At 34.9% G+C, this 23,300-nt stretch overlaps 1 long non-coding RNA gene across 2 annotated transcripts in view; it reads left to right on the top strand.

The window, feature by feature from the left end:
- Positions 1-23,300, top strand: part of LOC138701154 (uncharacterized) — a 761,914-nt gene that overhangs the window by 205,428 nt on the left and 533,186 nt on the right. For both annotated transcript variants that reach the window (XR_011332464.1, XR_011332465.1), the window contains exon 2: positions 7,379-7,449. This is a non-coding gene — a long non-coding RNA (uncharacterized lncRNA). The remainder of the gene's footprint in view (positions 1-7,378; positions 7,450-23,300) is intronic.

Here is a 23,300-nt window from a genome sequence, read left to right as displayed (position 1 = left end):
AGGCTCTGAGGATGGTGTGATGAAGCACCGAAACAGCTGTAAGCCGCACAGACTTACATAATTAACACGAGTAAGTCCGCTAGTTAATCAATTACTTATATTCAAGTGTTAAAAGTAGTGTACGCAAGATTCAAAATGGATTATCAAGAATGTAAGGATTCGTTGAATTTCATCCAATGAGAGTTGTCTATCACTACAATATTATCGTTTCAAATTATCGATTTCATTTTATCACTACATAAATTTAATCTTTTGACAATGCCGGAAGGTTTTTTCGATAATATTTATATATTAATTTAAACGTGTTCAAAATAAAAAATAATATTTTAATTTTTATTTCCTATGTTTCTACCAATTAGTTTTTATAGTTGCGATAGTTAACACTAGTTGGCTCTGATCACAATTTATTGTAAATAAATATACAGCCCTATTCACATTTTTTAAAGAGTATATTAGGTCAACTTAGTGAAATACAATACCGACCACAGGCATAGCTCTACGGTAGCGCGTTTTCCTGCTCATCCCGAGTTGCCCTCGGGCGTGGGATCGATTCCCGCTTGGGCTGATTACCTGGTTGGTTTTTTCCGAGGTTTTCCCCAAGAGTAAGACAAAATGTCAGGTAATATATGGCGAATCCTCGGCCTCATCTCGCCAAATTTCTCACTATCACCAATTCCATCGACGTTAGATAACACAGTAGTTGATACAGCGTCGTTAAATAACCAAGCAAAAAAATATAATACCAAGATTGTAAATTAAATATTTAATTAAAGTAATAATACGCATGATTTATTTTCTCTTATTATTTCGTTGTTAATTTTTCTGTTCGCTAATATGCTTAGTACTAATAAATCACCTAATAAAATACTAATTGATTACGAATAGGTAGAAAATCTTACACACGCTACAACAGAATTCGTTGTACAGAGAGGGGACGCTGAAAACCACTTTTTAGGTATCAGTAATGCTGATTTAAAGAAAAAATCTAGAAACAAAGTTTTCAGTGTCACAATAATATAATTATTTTCTTAAACAAAGTTGAATCGCCTTTATAAAATGGAAAGAAAATAAGAAGCTATATTAAGGAATATTCTACTGGAGCTAAATGACAGCTGTAAGCCGTATGGAATGAAGATAAATGCAAATAAGACGAAGACCATGGTCATAGGAAGAAAAATAAAGAAGATAAACGTACGAATTGTAAATGAGGCTGTAGAGCAAGTGGACAGCTTCAAATACTTGGGGTGTACTGTAAGCAGTAACATGAGCTGCTGCCAGGAAGTGAAAAGGAGAATAGCAATGGCAAAGGAAGCTTTTAATAGAAAAAGGAGCATCTTCTGCAGACCTTTGGAAAAAGAACTAACGAAGAGATTAGTCAAGTGCTTTGTATGGAGTGTGACATTGTATGGGGGCAGAAACATGAACATTACGGCGAAGTGAAGAGAAACGAATAGAAGCATTTTAAATGTGTATATGGAGAAGAATGGAGCGTGTGAAATGGACAGACAGAATAAGAAACGAAGCTGTGTTGGAAAGATTGGGTGAAGAAAGAATGATGTTGAAACTGATCAGGAAGGGGAAAAGGAATTGGCTGGGTCACTGGCTGAGAAGAAATTGCCTACTGAAGGATACACTGGAAGGAATGGTGAACGGGAGAAGGTTGGGGGCAGAAGAAGATATCAGATGGTAGACGACATTAAGATATATGGCAGAGACAAAGAGAAAGGCAGAAAATAGGAAAAGTTGGAGAATGCTGGGTTTGCAGTGAAAGACCTTCCCTTGAGCAGAAAACTATGAATGAATTAATCTTTTTCAATAAACTGGACGGTCAGCGTGTCTGGCCGCGAAACCAGGTGGCCCGGGTTCGAATCCCGGTCGGGGCAAGCTATCTGGTTGAGGTTTTTTCCGGGGTTTTCCCTCAACCCAATACGATCAAATGCTGGGTAACTTTCGGTGCTGGACCCTGGACTCATTTCACTGGCATTATCACCTTCATTTCATTCAGACGCTAAATAACTTGAGATGTTGATACAGCGTCGTAAAATAACCCAATAAAATAAATCAATCAATAAATTGGACGTTAGAGAAGGCTTAAATTATTTTTTATAATATTTCGACTTCACTTTCCTAATAGCTATTTAGTTAGAACAGTCTTTTTTTTTATAAGAACATTCCAAGGTAAAGAGAACAATGCCACAAAATGCGTGTACGATGAGAGAGAACTAGAGAAAGAAAGAGAACCAGAAAGAAATAAAAATTTTTCATACATAAAATTATACGGGCTGGTTCCATCTGTCGGCACCTGCTTGATGTATTGTATTTCAAAAAACGAATGAAATCCCCCCCCCCTCTCTTCTCTTGTGCCCTTCCCTTAAGGTATCTATTGTATAAATATATCTCACCTGCTTGCATGAATTCCTTTTTATTACCAATCCATCAAGCATATTAAAACTGTGAATAGTGTTTGAAATATGTAAATTATTAATGAGACACAGTTTGTCACTCTGTTACTATGGTAACGGTATTTAGAAACCTTTCTGAGACGTCTGAACAAGAAGGAAAAAATGTCTAGAGGCAAAAGAAGATCGGAATATATAATGATTTATTAATACATTTCTTTAGGGCAGGTGTGGTGATTCAAGGTTTGATTTGATAATTTCCGCCTAGAAATGCGTTATTTCGAATCTTGGGAATAAGAAATTACCATAAAAACAATTCTTACAATGCTTTTAAATATAAACAAATATTTCGAGGGTCTTTTTCTTCCCCTCCAAGGAAGAGATCCGTTAGCTTTTTATTTATACAATCTTCACTTTGATATGCAAGGATATAGCTTTCGAATACTTGGGTTTTTTTCTTGTACTAAATACAATAAAATTTAAACTATTTCAACCAGCTGTAGCCAAGCTGATGCGATTGGTATATTAAGTACTTCCTCGACTAAACCTTTTCTTTTTTCTTCTTCCTGTTCCGTCTTAAGCATTTGAGGTAGTTATCCGATCTTGGGGGAAAAATTTGCAATTTTCATTCAATTTTTTAAAACTATTTTTTCACTAATCATTACTTGATACATAATTAAGGATTTTGACACAAAATAAACCCCTTAAATATTTTTGGGTGGGAGCAGGGGGGGTAATTTTTAAAGCGAAGACTGAAATTTGTTTCAGTTCTTGGCCCACAGCTTTAAGTTAGAACAAAATTTATATTACTATCTTACTCCTAAAAGAACACAGAACAACCTTTCAAAACAGTTTTCCCTATCTTAACCCATTAAGAAAAAATACCTTTTTATTTTTTGAAAATTCCAAATATAAAAATAAAAATGTAATAAGATTTTGGAGTTTTAAATTAACTTTCTTTCAATCAGTAGGACAGAAAAATAAAGAAGGTAAACTTGCGAATTCTAAATGAGGCAGTAGAGCAAGTGGACAGCTTCAAATACTTGGGGTGTACTATAAGCAGTAACATGAGCTGCTGTCAGGAAGTCAAAAGGAGGATAGCAATGGAAAAGGAAGCTTTTAACAGAAAAAGGAGCATCTTCTGCGGAACTCTGGAAAAAGAACTAAGGAAAAGACTAGTGAAGTGCTTTGTATGGAGTGTGGCATTGTATGAGGCAGAAACATGGACATTACGACGAAGTGAAGAGAAGCGAATAGAAGCATTTGAAATGTGGATTTGGAGAAGAATGGAACGTGTGAAGTGCGCAGACAGAAGTTTGACTGAATACAGCAGAGGGGGAGGGGAAGGTAAGGAAGGAGTGACCGAGCCTGCTGAAGTTATTGCAGTAGTCGTGGTGTTGTCAAAAGCTTAATAGAAACACAACTATTTCCACTAAAACGGTGAATGTTAAAAAAAAAAAAAAACTTATTTAGATTTTTCAAACTTCTCATCATGATCTGTTGTCAGTTTGATTTTGGTGCAGTCGTTACAGTCCACCCTGTATATTTTAAAATCTATTACTTTAATAAGAGACAAATCAAATCATCTTCCGCGCCTCAGAAAACTGATGTAGAATAAATTAATACTTACTTACTTACAAATGCCTTTTAAGGAACCCGAAGGTTCATTGCCGCCCTCACATAAGCCCGCCATTGGTCCCTATCCTGTGCAAGATTAATCCAGTCTCTATTATCATATCCCACCTTACTCAAACCCATTTTAATATTATCCTCCCATCTACGTCTCGGCCTCCCTAAAGGTCTTTTTCCCTCCAGCCTCCCTACTAACACTCTATATGCATTTCTGGATTCGCCTATACGTGCTACATATCCTGCCCATCTCAAACGTCTGAATTTAATGTTCCTAATTATGTCAGGTGAAGAATACAATGCGTGCAGTTCTGTGTTGTGTAACTTTCTCCATTCTTCTGTAACTTCATCCCGCTTAGCCCCAAATATTTTCCTAAGCACCTTATTCTCAAACACACTTAACCTATGTTTCTCTCTCAGAGTGAGAGTCCAAGTTTCACAACTATACAGAACAACCGGTAATATAACTGTTTTATAAATTCTAACTTTCAGATTTTTAGAATAAATTAATAACATACTTTTATAGTAACCTATTTAAAATTTTAGCAAAAGACGCACTTGAAGGGATAAGGTGTGTCCATTTTTTTTAATGTAAGAGAGGGAAATTCAGCGAAAAAAATAGAAATTCTGAAAAAAAAATCCTAAAATCTCTGCGGAGAAATTACGCGAGTAAATACGGTACGTCGTTTAAAAATGTAGTAACTAAATCAACATTATCCTGGAAGGTGAATCTGAAAAAGAGGTGCTGCTGTTGGCCACAACGTTCCCCAGACGAAGTAGCAGTCAAAGTATAGAAAATTTTAGCAACAAACTTAGCCGCTTGTATTGACATCGAAAGAAAAAAAAATCTTTGAACATTATCGACAGTGCATCGTTGCAATGTGTTCAATAAGGTGAATGGATGCCATTTTCTAACATTCTCTAAATTATATAATTTATGATGTTTTAATAATTAATAGCTATGTAGAAAGAATAATGAATAGCATGTGGTATCGACAAAAATCCTATCCTAACCCTTCGCATTCCAATATGCAGCTGTCAAGTTTTCTAATAGCTAGACATGAAACGACGTTCCTAAGGATATCAATTAGCATCGTACTCTAAAGTTAACGGTTATGGGATCATTAGGAAAATAATATATTGTTTATGACCCCTCATTTCACTTACAAAATTATGTAACAAACTCAAACGTACATCCTGTATATGATTCTGTATAACACGTTGATTACAACCAACAACAATATCATATTGAAGTCAACCAGTGGAAAATTATGCAGCAATAAGACATTTTTCGTATTAACGCTAACTCAAAACAGCATTGTATTTATTTGTGACCATGTTAGTAAATTTAACTGATTTTAATTGAGAAATAAATGTGAGTTTTGCATAGTTAAACACGCGAAAACAGGTTAATAAGTGTTTAACAAAAGCTACATTACTAATTAATGCCACATGAAAATTGAACTAGAGGGATGAATTTGTGAACTAGCGACTGTGATAGAGTGAAGTAACGATTTGGAAAATTATTTCTGAAAATTAATTGGACGAAAGTGATTTTCGAGCATAATATGCCTCTGATATGGTATATCGTGCAGACCAAGTTCATAAAATCGCTAACCCAATTCATAAAAAAAAAATAGGTATCTAGTGCTTTTAAAATTAGAATAGGCTATCCGTTTCATTGCTATTATGAGATTGACTCTAATGCTGTTGTGATATCATTATTTGAATTAAGCAAATACCAACATTAAAATTTTAATTACTTAAAAGTGCCTTTTCGAAACTTCTAAACGCTTTATTTTTTACAACTGGCGGTATAATTATACAGAGTGTTCATTAAGTATGAAATATGACTCAGGCCATCGACGTGGTTCAGCCAGCTAAGACACTTGTCTGCCTATGCGGAGCTGCGTTCGGGTGTGGGTTCGATTCCCGCTTGGGCTGATTATCTGATTTGGTTTTTTCCTAGTGTTTTCCTAACTGTAAGGCAAATATCAGGTAATCTATGGCGAATTCTCGGCCTCATCTCGCCAAATACCATCTCGCTATCACAAATCCTATCGACGCCAAATAACTCAGCAGTTTCTACAGAGTCCTTAAATAACCAACAAGAAACATTATATAACTCATAATTTCTTAAATTTTAACATTTTTTTGTAAAGTTTTATACAAAAGATGTTGCAGATAAACCATACAATATGATACCAGTGTTCGAAAAAAGTTGGTTATTCAGACATACAAGGTGTGATAATAAACTTTATTATTTTAATGACACCCTATGTTAAGATTTGCATATTCCTAATATCCATTAAGGGTATATGTACGTGAACGACCACAAAGTATCAGAAAATGCAGGCTCTAAATTTATAAAATTTTATAAGAAAATGAACTCACAATTGGACAAAAATTACAAGGTACCATAAAGACTTATTAGAACTTAAATATCTGATAAAAGTATAAAAAAAGGTTCCTAATAATATTTTTCAAACCAGTTTTATGAAAGTATGAAAAAGCAAGAAAATTCTGCAGTTACATCATTTGGTAACCATAACGTTGTTATGGTCTCTGACATCTTTAATATTTTTCCTGCATGTAATAAACACTTATTTCTGAAAAGTAGACTACTCTCAGATATGTAGAGTTGTTCATTTTAATAAAATTAATTTTTTATTTGTAATTTACATAATGTTTTGTGACCTAATTTTTATATTTAAAAAAAAATGGTCATTTTTGTAGTCTACCTTTTTTCATAAATAAATGTTAAATCATTGTACAAAATTTCAGAATTCTATTTCTAATAGTTGTGGAGTTATGAAGTAATATGTGTGAAAATTTTCAAATTTTGGAAAAATTTAATTTAAAGTAAAAAGTGAATTCTAAAAAAATATTATTAGTAACCCTTTTATACTTTTATCAGATATTTAAGTTGCAATAAGTTTTGTTGTGGTACCTTGTAATTTTTGTCCAATTTTGAGTTCATTTTCTTATAAAATTTTAGAAATTTAGGGCCTGCATTTTCTTATAATATTTGTGGTCGTTCACGTACATATGCCCTTAAATTTTATGTACGAATGCGTAGAAATTTTACCCATTCACTCGTTTCGTGCCTTTAACTAATTTAAACTTCTTTCCTTGACTTTAAACTTGAGACAAATAACTATGTAAAATCATGTTTAGTAGGTCATAAAACTGAATAAAACACTATCACTAACCAAACTTTACAACAGATGCTCAAGATGAGAATCATTTAGAGCCAAACAATGTCCCAATCAATCACGAAAAGAGTCCATTGTCTTTCTCACAGTTACATGACTGGTCTGTTCTATCTTATATCTATTTTTTCCTTTCAGGTCATCAGTATTTCTTGGTGTATTCTGATACACACTGGACTTCAAGTAACCGCAAGGGAAGAAATTCATACGTAAGTGGATTTAATTAATTAATTCATAGTTTTCTGTCCTAAGGCAGTCTTTCACTGCAGACACAGCATTTTCCAATCAATTCTCATTTCCTCTTGGTCTCCATGATCCATATATCGTCGTCTATAATCTGATACCTTCTTTTGCCCCGAACTCTTCTCCCGTTCACCATTCCTTCCAGTGCATCCTTCAGTAGGCAGTTTCTTCTTAGTTAGTGACCTAACCAATTCCTTTTCCTCTTCCTGATCAGTTTCAGCATCATTCTTTCTTCACCCACTCTTTCCAACACAGCTTAATCTATCTGTTCACATCACACGCTCCATTCTTCTCCATATACACATTTCAAATGCTTCTATTCGCTTCTCTTCACTTCATCGTAAATCCTTGTTTTTGCCTCATATAATGACACACTCCACACTAAGCACTTCACTAGTCTCTTCCTTAGTTCTTTTTCCAGAGGTCAGCAGAAAATGCTCTTTTTTCTATTAAAAGCTTTCTTTGCCATTGCTATCCTCCTTTTGACTTCTTGGCAGCAGCTCATGTTACTGCTTATAGTACACCGCAAGTATTTGAAGCTGTCCACTTGCTCTAATGCCTCATTTAGAATTTGCAAGTTTACCTTCTTTAGTTTCCTTCCTGTGACCATGGTCTTTATCTTCATCCCATACTGCTCACAGCTGTCATTTAGCTCCAGTAGTATATCCATTAGTATCACCTCTTCAGCCATATCATCAGGATATCTTATACACTTTCTTTTTTTTTCCTTCTTCTTCTTCTTCTTCTTCTTCTTCTTCTTCCTCCTCCTACTTCCAAGTTCTGAAAACAGTTCTTCACCAATTTCCCCCCCCCCAAGTAGTTGTTGAATAGGGTAGGTGAAAAAGGACATCTTCGTCGTACTCCTTTCCCTATTTCACTTCCCTCCAACATTTCTTCTCCTATTCTGATTTTGATTTGCTTGTAAATTTAATGACAAACAAAATTTTTGAACTCACGGCTCCATGTTACATTTAATACTGTTGCACTCATTTAGTCAGGTAACCAACTGCGAAGCCGTTAGTCTTGATTAACTTTCAGCACAGTCTAGTACATACAATCACGAAGCACAATACGTTGGGAATGTGCATCCATAGATAGTTGCTAACGACTAGGATCGCTACTATCGCCTCATCACAGACAATGCGAAATAATACCGGCACAGTCTATTGTTCCTAGTACTCTCTACAACTCAAGCTTCGTGACTGTCTATACTAGACTGTGCTTTCAGTTTAATATTGTTATCCTTGCCTAATTTTTTTGTATACAAGGCGAAAGTTCAGAGAATGCGGACCGTTGAGAAAACACCATGTTACATTGCTAATATTTCAAGTATAGGACGGGTATGTATCATATGAGGCCAGGCATGGCGCGTCCTCAGGATGCGGATCGAGGAGACGGCCTCCAGATATGGAGGGTAGCTGTGAATATATTGAATAAGCAGTCGCGGACAGACGATGAGGGGTGGTCCTCCAGCTTGGGGGTTGGGCGAAGGGCTAACAACCCATCACCGTAAAAAAAATAGCTTGTTATGAATCCCTCCAATAAGCCTCGGAATGGGACTGATTCTCTGGCACGACCACAGCAAAAAAAAAAAAAAAGAAAGAAAAAAAAAACAGAGAGGGTTTGGAATTGAATGGGTTACATGAGCTGCTTGTCAATGCGGATGATGTGAATATGTTAGGAGAAAATCCACAAACGATTAGGGAAAACACGAAAATTTTACTGGAAGCAAGTAAAGAGATAGGTTTGGAAGTAAATCCCGAAAAGACAAAGTATATGATTACGTCTCGTGACCAGAATATTGAACGAAATGTAAGTATAAAAATTGAAAATTTATCTTTTGAAGAGGTGGAGAAGTTTAAATATCTGGGAGAAACAGTAACAAATATAAATGATGTTCGTGAAGAAATTAAACACAGAATAAATATGGGAAATGCCTGTTATTATTCGGTTGAGAAGCTTTTGTCATCTAGTCTGCTGTAAAAAAAATAGTAAAGTTAGAATTTATAAAACAGTTATAATATCGGTTGTGCTGTATCGTTATGAAACTTGGACTCTCACTTTGAGAGAGGAACAGAGATTAAGGGTGTTCGAGAAGAAGGTTCTTAGGAAAATATTTGGAGTTAAGAGGGATGAAGTTACAGGAGAATGGAGAAAGTTACACAACGCAGAACTGCACGCATTGTATTCTTCACCTGACATAATTAGGAAAATTAAATCCAGACGTTTTGAGATGGGCAGGGCATGTAGCACGTATGGGCGAATCCAGAAATGCATATAGAGTGTTAGTTGGGAGGCCGGAGGGAAAAAGACCTTTAGGGAGACCGAGACGTAGGTGGGAAGATAATATTAAAATGGATTTGAGGGAGGTGGGATATGATGATAGAGAATGGATTGATCTTGCTCAGGATAGGGACCAATGGCGGGCTTATGTAAGGGCGGCAATGAACCTCCGGGTTCCATAAAAGCCAGTAAGTAAGCAAGTAACCCCTTGCCTTATTTTTTATATACAAGGCCAAAGTTCAGAGAATGCGGACCGTCGAGAAAACACCATGTTACATTGCTAGCATTTCAAGTATAGGACGGGTATGTATCATACGAGGAAAGTATCGCGAAAAACAAATGAAAGCATAGAATATGCTGTGGAGAGATATTAACAGTTAAACTTTATCAAAATTAAGTTCAACAAAGGACGGATGTCTATGTTAGAAACAAATTCTCTAGTAGCAGGGGTTGCATTTCCCTTGAGCGGACCTGTACTAGATTATAACTACAGAAGGTCTGTCCGGACGGGCTTCTGGCTATTGTCAGCAAACAAGACGAGGACAGTTGGAGCGTGGTAATGTTGCCTGCGAGTAGTTTAGGTGGAATATCCCATCACTCCTCCCTCTCTCAATGTAATAATACGGTAAATAAAACAGAATTAATTCAATTTGTTGGCTTGTCCACTTTATATTTACTACTGTTTCGCAAGGTACCTTGCAACTCTTGTTTCTAACTGTATTACTCTGTATAGGAATACAGTAAGACTAATCGGGTTTAACTCTTACGTCCAGTCTTACTATATTATTTTGTTAACGCTTTAACACTGATTAATTTTATTTAATACTTTTTCATGGATAGTTTACTGAAGTTCCTATTCGAGAGAACAGGACTTCGATTCCAGATACATGCACAGTTGAAGAAATATATGCACAGTGGTGCCAAAAAAGGCACAAAATTAGAAATAGTCTATTTTCGGAAATACATAACATTAATTTATAATGAATTCACTGTTGGAAAGAGTAGATTTTAAAGATGAACAAGACTTTTTATTATGTTTTTTTGAGGCTCAATTAAGGGTACACTCAACTTAAAAATTGGAGAATAAGTGTCATAGAAATGAAAAATTAAATTTCTACACTAATTTACGTGACAGAACTCAATCAATACGTAGAATTCTTCCCCTATTCATTGAGAAGTCACAGTCAAATGCACAAAGCCAAAAAATAAAAAATGATAGTTAAAAGTGATATTTTAATTAATGATTGATTAAAAATTGAAATATATATTTTTTTTATTTTGAAAAGTATTGGATCTAATGGGCTGAGATTTTGCATGTTACTTTCCATGTGTATATTAAACTTTTTCTCCAAATTTGAAAAAGACTGGTCAAATAGGAAAAAAGTTCCAAAATATAGTTGAGTGTCCCCTTAAAATCTTATGGATGTCAATACACAATGATGCGAAAAATGTGGTTTATGAAGATAATTTATTAATGTAATCTTCATCTTACGATGTTGGATGATGTGTATACGTCCGTTGATGTGACATATTAATGAATTTAAATACTAGAAAGTCGCAGGTTCGATTCCCGCTCGAGGTTGTGAAATTTTTCTTTCATACCAGGGCATGATTGTGACTATAATAGTATTTAAATTCATACAATATATTACTTCAAAATGCACAAAATGAATGTTGGTAAAATTAATAATAATTAATGATCTTTCAAATACTCAAAATTAAAAATGATACTCTATGTGACCGCCATTTTCCCGCACAACCATTCTTCTCCATTGTCCAGCAGCACTGGATATCTGTCTTTGATCAAGCCGGTCCCAACATTCAAGAAGGCGTTGTCTTAAATGTTCAATATTACGAATTCTTGTTTTGTAGTAAACTGCTTTTTGTAGTTGACTCCATACAAAACAGTCAATAGGATTAATATCTCGTGTCCACACCTGTGGAGTAAAAGTCAGCGCGTCTGGCCGCGAAACCAGGTGGCCCGGGTTCGAATCCCGGTCGGAGGAAATTACCTGGTTGAGGTTTTTTCCGGGGTTTTCCCTCAACCCAATACGAGCAAATGCTGGGTAACTTTCAGTGCTAGATCCCAGACTCATTCACCGGCATTATCACCTTCATTTCATTCAGACGCTAAATAACCTAGATGTTGACACAGAGTCGTAAAATAACCCAATAAAATAAAATTAAGATCTCGTTTGAGACTCCAGCGGAAATCATCAGAGAATTTGAGAAATGCGATCTTTCACGCAATAATCTCTCAGGAGGGATATCATGTCCGTATCTTGCTAATCAATCGTTGTACACTTGAAGCAGACCATTCTCGTTGATCGTAGTTCCTTACAATTTGACGGTCAGATAAATTATCATAGTGGTGCAAATGTTTAATGAAAATCTTGTCTTCGTTCGTTAAGCGACCCATTATTCACAAAATGAGAACTCAAAACAGAAGAAAACAAATGATGATAGCACAACAAACGGCTTGGCCTGCTGAAGTCTTAAGACCATAATGCTTAGTTCGGTATACACGATCGACTTTTCACTGCCTTACAAAAAATAAAAAATAATATTTAATAAATGGTAAAAAATTAAATATTATGTACTTTCCCGGTCTACAAGGACTGTGAAATTTGCCTGTGAAATGTGAAATAAACTTTCAAGTGAAATCATTAGCTACTGGAATATAACCATTTAAATTTGGTGCCTTTTTTGGCCCAGTATGTAGGCCTATATATATATATATATATATATATATATATATATATATATATATATATATCATCAGGCAGTACATCTCACTTGATGATATGTGTCAGAGAAATAATTTATTTTGTATGCATCTGAAGTCTGACTAGTGTAATATGTAGCTTGTCGGCGATATCTTGTCGGTTAAGGCGCTCGCCTGCCTGTCTGAAGTTGCGTTCGGGCGCGGGTTCGATCCCCGCTTGGGCTGATTACCTGGTTGGGTTTTTCCCGAGGTTTTCCCCAACCGTAATGTGAATGCAAGGTAATCTATGGCGAATCCTCGGCCTCATCTCGCCAAATACCATCTCGCTATCACCAATCTCATCGACGCTAAATAACCTAGTAGTTGATGCAGCGTCGTTAAATAACCAACTAAAATAAAAAAAAATCGGCGATATATGCATTGGAGGGAGAAAGGAACTGGCCACCTTAACCCATTAACTCCTGGCTTAGTTGCCTCATGAGTGATGCCTTATTGGTGTTACTTATGAGGTTCAAACCTGTCTTCGGACAGTTGACTAAACAACAACTCTTTAAATTTCGAAGGTTATTCAAGATCGGCGAGATATGAACAGTAAATTTTGCCTGAAGCCCTTAATCACTGACAGGATTTCTTTTTGTGACGAAAATCTAAGATATAGGACAAACAGCTTTTCTTCCCTATTCAAAGAGGTCTTGGTAACACCACAGTCTAGTATGTAGAGTCACGAAGCTCAATATGTTTGAAATATGCATCTATAGATAGTTGCTAACCACTAGGATCGCTTCTATCGCCCCATTATAGACAATGTGAAATAGTACCAACACAGTCTATTGTTCCTAGTACCCTCAAGAACTCAAGCTTCGTGACTATATATACTAGACTGTGGTAAAACTTTTATTCTTCTTTAAAACTCATCGTCCACGGCCGGATTTCAATATTCCATCCTCTAATTCAATGAATCGCATAGTAACCACAGACTCACACAGAAACAAATGAATTATCTGAAGAAATAAAAGACGACGATAATGAAGAGATATTTTTTACGCTATTTATAAGTGAAAGTATGTAAAGAATAAGGTAATGAAAATATGGTGACAATGGTGAAGACAATAGAAAAATGAAATGACAAAAGAGTAAAGAGAAGAAAGAAAAAGATTTCTTTCATTTTCTTCGTTGACAGATGCCGCTGGATAAATTAGATTATTATGGAATTAAGGTGTTGCACACCAATGGTTTCACTCATAGGCCTATCTCATAGATAGGAAACAGAAAGTTGAAATAAATACAGCTATGAAATCTGCATCGACATGGGGAACTATTAATAATGGAATTCCTCAAGGATCAATATTAGGTCCCCTACTTTTTCTAGTGTTTATAAATGATCTTGCCCCCCTAATAAAAGATGTAGGTCATCCCATATTATTTGCAGATGACACAAGTATAGTAATTACAGCCAATAACTCAAACACATTCCAATCTTCAACAGAGGAAATTTTCTCCAAAATATGTGACTGGTTCTCAGTCAATAAATTAGTATTAAATTGTATCAAAACTAACATAATTCAACAACATAGAAACAACAACAACCAAATTTCTTGGCTTAAAAATTGATAATGTGTTAAATTGGAAAAATCATATTAAAGAAATTACCCCCAAACTAAATTCAGCTCGTTTTGCTATTAGATCTATGCAAAACATAGTAAATATCAATACCTTAAAAACAATATACTTTGCATACTTCCACTTGGTAATGAGTTTTGGAATAATATTCTGGGGAAATTCCACAGATAGTAACAATATATGTCTATTATAAAAAAGAGTAATTAGAATAATAGTAGGTGCCAAAGCTAGGGAATCGTGTAGGACTATTTAAAAAAAAACTACAAATAATGCCCATGGCTTGTCAGTATATCTTTTCATGAATAATATTCCTCGTATGTAATCGTGAAAACTTTGTAACTAATTCAACAGTTCATAGCATAAATGCACGTCAAAAAATGGCTTTCATACTCCATCGGCAAGTCTATCGTGCTATCAAAAAGGAGTGCGTTATATGGCAGTAAAAATTTTTAATAGCCTCCCTATCGATATAAAAAATGAAACTCAAAACATGAAATTATTTAGGGCCAAATTAAAGAAGTACTTAATTTCTCACGCATTCTATTCTGTAGGTGAATTCATAACATTCAATAACACTTCATGAAATTGATACTAAAACTTTGTGTTGTACTAGTAGACTATATTGTAAATCTCGTGTGTATATATTTAATCTAGACTGTGACTATAAATTAAGATTTTATAAGAGTATTAAGTTTTTTGACTTGTTCCATATTCTATCTGTAAGCATGTATGAATACCATAGAATGTTAATAAATACAACACAATACAATACAATACAATGATACAGATGGCTGAAAATTTTATTTTTATGTGTTTCTTAAAAATAAAGAAAACAAGAGTTTCTTCTCAAGTTTTCAAGAATCGAATTGCTGGATTATACAATAATAATCCAGCACTATAATGTTCTATGAAACCAATCAAATTGTTTTATGATACTGTATGGTCATTATCAAGAATTATGAAGTCTAATTTTGCTTCAAATTCACTCTGAAACATTACAATCACTATTCGAAGTTGAGTACGAACCTATGACTTCAGAGTTCGTGATAAATTTCTTCTAATTTAACGGCCATCCCTTAAATTTTTTGCCCCTTCCAACAGAAGCAATAGCGTTCGTTATGCATCAATCTTTCATTTTGAAGCACCCCTTCTAATTCTTACCCTTTGATACTCCTGCAACTCACGAGGGTAGGAGGTAAGACAAGGGGATAGGAAAGGTTCCTCCCAAGGTGTTAATGTTTGAAATCTATTCGTATTATTTCATATATTGGTGCCCCGATATTACATATGCAAGTCTCAGAGTAGGGGATGTATCAGTCCTGATGTTTTCCGCACATTCATTTGCATAGCTAACATGATATTACATATTTATAAGCTCGCAATATATTGTTCAAATTGATTGAAATGTGACTTTACAATTTATGCTGGGAAAAACTGTACAGTCAGTCCTGCATCTATTACACATTAGCTCATTTGCATTCGTTAAGAAGGCCTATTTGATCTTCATTTATTTTGACTTTTGTTGCTATGGGAATAAGTCGTGACAGATGACTATAGCAAAACGGATAGGACCTTTCTTTTATTTCTATAAGGTTCACTACACGATTTTTTACTTACTCGTTATTCGTAGTGTGGTGAAAGAATTTTAATACCCTTTTTTTTTAATTTTAACAGTCATAAACTATTATAAACACTTTTAGGACCCCTGGGTACCGAAAAATTGAACTTTGGTATATCATTTTATTTAAATGTTTGGATATTTGTCTTTTAATATCTCAGGTGCATTTTATTCTAATTTGGCCTTTAGGAATTAATATTTCTTCATATACATAATTTTTTATCGAACTCAATTTCTTGTAATTTTTGCAACTTGTAAATTTATTCATAACTTGTATGTATACTTTTGCTGGTTGAGTGGAAGAGAAGGCCTTACGGCCTTAACTCTACCACTAAAATAAATTATTATTATTATTATTATTATTATTATTATTATTATTATTATTATTATTATTATTATTATTATTATACGCAGAATAAATATGGGAAGTGCCTGTTATTATTCTGTTTAGAAGCTTTTGTCATCCAGTCTGCTCTCAAAAAGCTCCAAGTTAGAATTTATAAAACAGTTATATTACCGGTTGTTCTGTATGGTTGTGAAACTTGGACTCTCACTTTGAGAGAGGAACAGAGGTTAAGGGTGTTTGAGAATAAGGTGCTTAGGAAAATATCTGGGCTAAGAGGAATGAAGCTATAGGAGAATGGAGAAAGTTACAGAACGCAGAACTGCACGCATTGTATTCTTCACCTGACATAATCAGGAACATTAAATCCATACGTTTGAGATGGGCAGGGTATGTAGCACGTATGGACGAATCTAGAAATGTATATAGAGTGTTAGTTGGGAGGCCGGAGGGAAAAGTACGTTTTGGGAGACTGAGACGTAGATGGGAGTATAATATTAAAATGGATTTGAGGGAGGTGGGATATGATGCTAGGGACTGGATTAATCTTGCTCAGGATAGGGACCGATGGCGAGCTTATGTGAGGACGGCAATGAACCTCCGGATTCTCTAAAAACCATTTGTAAATAAATTAATAATAAAGTAAAAATAATAATAACAATTAAAATAACGACAATAACAATAATAATAATAATAATAATACCTAATATAGAAGAAAAGAAGAAAGTTAGCTTCCCTTATGAAAAGGTTGCCAGATGTGACAAAGCGTATTACATATAATTTGGAAACACACCTAAAAGGTAAAATGATATACATTTGAAACGGTTAGGGAATCGAGTATACAAAATGTCAGAAAAATTTACACCTAAGTAGCGTTTGTGCTCATTTACAGTTAAGAAAGGGGGAAAAAAATATCATCAGATAGGTTAGAATGATATGAATGCCATATACCGTGAGAAAAATAACAGTACGGATTTACGTATTGACATTGATATCTAAACCAATCAACAGCCATCGGTTAAGATAACTTGAAATTTCCATTATCACTCCCATACAAATGATTTCTCAATATCTGAACCGATCCTTTGAGGGCACTAATGGCTATTTCCTTCACAATGCTGTGTGTTAGGCCCAGATTTTTACATTTGTTGGCAAAGAAGGAGGGTATGGTACCTGGTGCTCCCACCATCAGACCTATTACATCAATGTGGGACAGGCTATATTTATCTTTATAGAACGGGATTGTTGGTTCATAGATCCGTTTCTTTTCACTGTCCACCTCATGCGGTTGATCTGCATGTGTCTCAAATCTGATGGTGGGATCGAGAATGTATGCCGAGTTGTTCTTAATGGCAATGACATGTAAGTTAATTTACATGAGAGGTTAACCCTTAAATTGGCAAAGCTTCATTTCTCACACTAATTTATTAAACCTTGTCGGACCGTAAAGAAAACAACTATCGCAATGTCCATATTTTATATGTTGTATAATATTGTAGTACTGTGAAATTTTAATTTCCCTACCAATTTTTTTTTTGTACTTTTCTATTAAAACTAGTGGCTTGTGCAGCAAATGCTGCTGCAAACTAAGTTCGTTAGACGTTCAAATAAAAATGTTTCAGATTTATTTTCAATGAAGAATACTCGTCTTTTTAATAGTTATTTGCTTCCATAATAATGAAACATACTCCCTCTGAATGGATTTTTTTAGGCCAAATACTTTCTCTTGAACCTATCCAACTTCAGTTTTTGATTTTCAACGCGAAAACGAAAGTATCAATGTCAGGACGATAGCAGTAGCTATTTCAGGTCATTGTGGTTGTAGGCGAATGTTAAAAAAATGTCAGGTTTGCTAAGCTTTCGAACAATAGCATTTTCGTATAGCTGCTGCATGTAGAACTTGAAATGTAGAGCGTAAAATCATTTTATCCTACTAAGAGATCTTGCTGAAATGATCTGGAGACTACAAAATTACCTAGGCCTCTTATTTTATCAGTAAGTAATACCTTTTTATCTTTCCTTAGGAGCTGTAATTTTTGCACTTTGTCGAGCCAATACTGAAGACAATGACACATATCAATATCTACCCTACACCGCCATTAAGTATATGAAAAAGATCCAACCCCACTGGTTTAATAAGTATAAAAATATTTGATTTTTAATAACAATATTATTATCTTACTTAAGTTTTGTAGTTATATATAGCAGCCACTCAGTAAATTATAGAACTGAAGATCTAAATTAAGATATTCTCTACATTTACTTACATAACCTCAAAACGTTTCACTTTCATGTCATCAATATAGCATCAATATTACGTACAATTAATGAAAAATAGATGCATCATGATATTAACTATAATAATATTTAATTTCTAATGATAATAATGTCATCAAACCACCTCAAGTTTCATAGATTTGAATATCCAATACATAGCTGTACTCAGAAAATTGTTATACACTGCAGAATCAGTTTTTAACAACAAATTGAATTGAGCTCTAAATATGTCGGCAATCCTGCAGGTCATGGCCTTCGTGTAATAGCCTATTGTTTATTGTAGTTTGTGTTTTGTTCTGAAATTCAATCAAGTCGGCCGTGATTCGATAAAATTAGTTCTCAAAACTGACAACAGATGAATTTTGGAAAATAGGAAAATTATGTAGGAAAATTGACATTTCACTGAAAATTACTACTTTTCCGAAAAACTCAGGGTTCCAAGCTTCAAAATGAGGGGCCATTTATTAAAATCCGTTCAGCCGTTTTCCCGTAATTTCTATTACCAGTTCAAATTATATATATAGATTATACATATAGCCTATTAACCTGTTGTATCCTATAGGATTCTTGTCAATTTAAGGGTTAAGTCGAATGAAGTGCTAAGCTGAGAATTATAAATCTATCAAGTGTATTCAGCCATTTGTAACAACACCAGCGAATCGGATATCTCTGATAAAATTCTTTTCACTTTCTTGTTCCTATTTCTTTTTCATCTAAAGATGCACGTAGACCAAACCTTTCAGACATCGCGAATACTACATTTAACCGGACATGTGTCTCTCTAATAATCCGCCAATCAAAATGATAGTTCTCCAAGCCTAGGTATCAAGATGTAAAGTGACCAATCACAAAGCTTCCTCGGCTTCTCGACCTGAATGCATTCTGATGTGATTTGTCGCTGTGTGTGTCACTTTTTATGAACACTCTGGGGTGACGTTTCTACCTTTGCACTTGGATATCGCAAGTTGGCTGCTCTGCGCATGACTCCGGGTGGTGGTGGGTGGGTTGCAAGGACGAAAGGGGGAGGGGTCTACAGGATAGGAGCAAATACAATAAACACAAGTTCCAAATTATATGATTTCCATTAGGTTAATTGTTGAAATTAAGGCTACCGAAGCGTTATAAGAGAACCGGTGGATGAGGATAAAGGGGATGAAAGGGGGTGGGACGAGCCGGCGAGGGAGTTTGTGTGGGGACGGCCCTTTCACGTGTAAATCATGGTTTTCTTTTGGTCTTCCCAGTAATTGCTTTAGTAACAACAGGAGGGACCAAGAGATGGAAATCTAGATGTGGGAACTGCAGGAGATTAAAGGCGGAAAATTTAGAGAACAAAGGGAAAATGTCAAGTTTCTTCTTATTTTTTTTACAGATGTCGTAAGGGGTGATAAAATTTCCACTATATGCTGGCTTAATTAAATTTGTACCGTAATGTTTTAAGGTATAGGGGAGAGTCGGGTAGTATCGGACATCGGGTAGTATCGGACAGTGCGTTTCTTTCATCTACCACACGATGATAGTACCTGATTGACATGGTTACGTTTCTGTGATGTCGCATAGAGAAACGTAACCATGTCATTCAGGTACTACCGTATGGTGGTAGATGAAAAAAACGCACTGTCCGATATTACCCGATGTCCGATACTACCAGGCTCTTCCCTAATGTACACCTTTACATACAAACAAATTTGTTTTGTATAATTTTGCTCTGTAAAATTTTTATACAATTCAGAATGGTACCAGAAAGAGGATGAAGTGAACAGATCCCTTGAAATTATGTCTAAATTGTTTTAAAAATTATTTTGTTTATAATTTTGACATGCAACTTGAAACGTAATAGCTCAAGCAGTTTTTAAGATAGAGCCACAGTTTTTTCATTATTTTATTTATTTATTTAACCTGGTAGAGATAAGGCCACCAGGCCTTCTTTTCCCCTCTACCAGGGGATTACAACAATATTAAGAATACAATTACAATTATAATAAAAAGGTAAAGGTATCCCAGTAGCATGCCATGAAGGCACTTAGGGGGCATGGAGGTAGAGCCCCATGCTTTCCATGACCTCGGCACTAGAATGAGGTTACAATTAATATTAAATTTACAAATACAATAAAAATCAAAGTACTAAAAGATCAACTGATTAATAAAAGCTAGACAGTTTATTGTAAAAGTTAAGAAGAGAGAAGCGAAAACTATTCTTTAGTGCCTGAGATATAGCTATTTTTTATTTTTATTTACAGTAATTAAATATTACCATATATGTAACTTAAAATAATATTTTATGTTGCATAAATCATGTAAAAAATCCATACATAGTTATTAATTATATTAATGTTATTTTACTCATTGTCAGGCACTGGGGGACATTTCAAGCTTCAAAATGACACCAACATCTTCTTGGTAGTCGACCTGGTTGGCAAGTTGGTATAGCGCTGGCCTTCTATGCCCAAGGTTGCGGGTTCGATCCCGGGCCAGGTCGATGGCATTTAAGTGTGCTTAAATGCGACAGGCTCATGTCAGTAGATTTACTGGCATGTAAAAGAACTCCTGCGGGACAAAATTCTGGCACATCCGGCGACGCTAATATAACCTCTGCAGTTGCGAGCGTCGTTAAATAAAACATAACTTATTTTTTCTTCTTGGTATCACAATATTTGGCTGAGATATCATGTTTGAAATAATTAAATATTCTAAAAATTACAATTTACAGGAAATGAGCCACAAACTTTCAGAGCCTAGAAGACTCCATCATCATATGTCACCCCTTAAGCAGCTTCATGTCGGTCCAGTTTCAGCTTCTTTCTGCCTCTCAAATACCTCCTCCTTGTTTTAACTTCAGGTGTTGAATGTTTTTTTTTTTTTTTGGCATTTTTGTCCCTATTTCCATTGATGCAACAAATCCTGCGAAGGTGTTTGTCCCAGGGTTTATGCCCATCTTCCTCAGAATTGTAATTTCTACTTTTGGACTCTTATTGAAATGACGTCGTACAACATCATTGACACACAAATTTACAGTTTTATGACTAATAGTAAAAGATTATAAATTAGTTCATTATGTAAAAAAGTTTTTTCCAATCCAGTGATCATGCCCAGATATCTATGCATCTATTTCGGGACTAAAAAGAAGTTTATTTTACAAGCAATGCTGGACGAGGGGATTGACTGCTACGAAGATCACTCCAAAAGTAATGCACTCCAAAAGTAAGTGACCGTGGCTGATGACGCAGCATTTTGGAAAATGGGACTTATCTGAAAAACCATAAGGCATAAACCGAAAATTCTTATATCAAATCAAAGAGGAGAAAATTCTCTATTAAAATAGTTATATTTTGAAAATTCTAAGTTTTCATCATTTTTTGCGTTTTGTGGGTGTACATATAGGCTACCTTAAGGGAAATGCACACCTTTCTTTGGCATAAATTTAGTAAATTCAATTTTTAATTTCTACAATATCTGAATTAATTTTGTCCTGGAATTTGCTAGAGTGATTAGACAATTCTTATATATTAATAAACAATTTTGATAATAAAAAAACTTTTATTGGTAAGCTAATTATATTTTTAATTGCAAGGGGTGCAATTTGTGCAGGGAAAATTGGTTTCTCTGGTATCTTGTACAATTGAAGGGTTGAGAATTATAAAGGTACTAACTATCATATTTACATTTTACATTACAAGAAAAACAAAGTTTGTAAATATTCTAGCTTATTGAATTTGGAAGTAAATCCCGAAAAGACTAAGTACATGATTATGTCTCGTGACCAGAATATTGTACGAAATGGAACTATAAAAATTGGAGACTTAGCCTTCGAAGAGGTGAAAAAATTAAAATATCTTGGAGCAACAGTAACAAATATAAATGATACTCGGGAGGAAATTAAACGCAGAATAAATATGGGAAATGCCTGTTATTATTCGGTTGAGAAACTTTTATCATCTGCTGTCAAAAAATCTGAAAGTTAGAATTTATAAAACAGTTATATTACCGGTTGTTCTTTATGGTTGTGAAACTTGGACTCTCACTCTGAGAGAGTAACATTGGTTAAGGGTGTTTGAGGATAAGCTGCTTAGGAAAATATTTGGGGCTAAGCGGGATGAAGTTACAGGAGAATGGAGAAAGTTACACAACGCAGAACTGCACGCATTGTATTCTTCACCTGACATAATTAGGAACATTAAATCCAGACGTTTGAGATGGGCAGGGCATGTAGTACGAATGGGCGAATCCAGAAATGCATATAGAGTGTTAGTTGGGAGGCCTGAGGGAAAAAGACCTTTGGGAAGGCCGAGACGTAGATGGGAGGATAATATTAAAATGGATTTGAGGGAGGTGGGATATGATGCTAGAGACTGGATTAATCTTGCACAGGATAAGGACCGATGCCGGGCTTATGTGAGGTCGGCAATGAACCTTCGGGTTCCTTAAAAGCCAGTAAGTAAGTAGGTACATACATGAATAGTGTAATAATATTTTTCTAAGGACAGAAATAAGAATTATAAAGGGTGAAATCTTGATAAGGTATTATTCTTTCGACGATGTGGTAATGTATTTCACAACATGATTAAATGCATACAATGTAATTCATGGACTTTGGTTAACCCCCTTTTGTTACATATATATTTTTTTGTTTCTTTTTTTTTTTTAACATCAAGACTAAAACATAAAACAAAACTGTAGGGTTGTGTCTCATAGATTATCCAAAAGATGACAGATCCAAGCCTCTAATTCATCAAATTGAAAATTTCACATGCATATAACCCATACAGACCAAAGTTAAGGACACAAACATTTATTATTTTACTATTTCCTTCGCTCTCTTTCTCCTATTATTATTCCTCGTATATCCTCTTTTCTCGAGATCACAAGCAAGAATAAGAAAATATAACACATCGGCCATTTCTCTTCGTAGCATCTTTCTATTTCTTTTTTCTGTTGTAGAGCCTTCCTTTTGTAT

The sequence above is a fragment of the Periplaneta americana genome, chromosome 6 (assembly GCF_040183065.1).
Source record: "Periplaneta americana isolate PAMFEO1 chromosome 6, P.americana_PAMFEO1_priV1, whole genome shotgun sequence".
NCBI classification, from domain to species: Eukaryota; Metazoa; Arthropoda; class Insecta; order Blattodea; family Blattidae; genus Periplaneta; species Periplaneta americana.
Note: the sequence above shows the minus strand (reverse complement) of the source record. Positions and strands in the feature narration are given on the sequence as shown.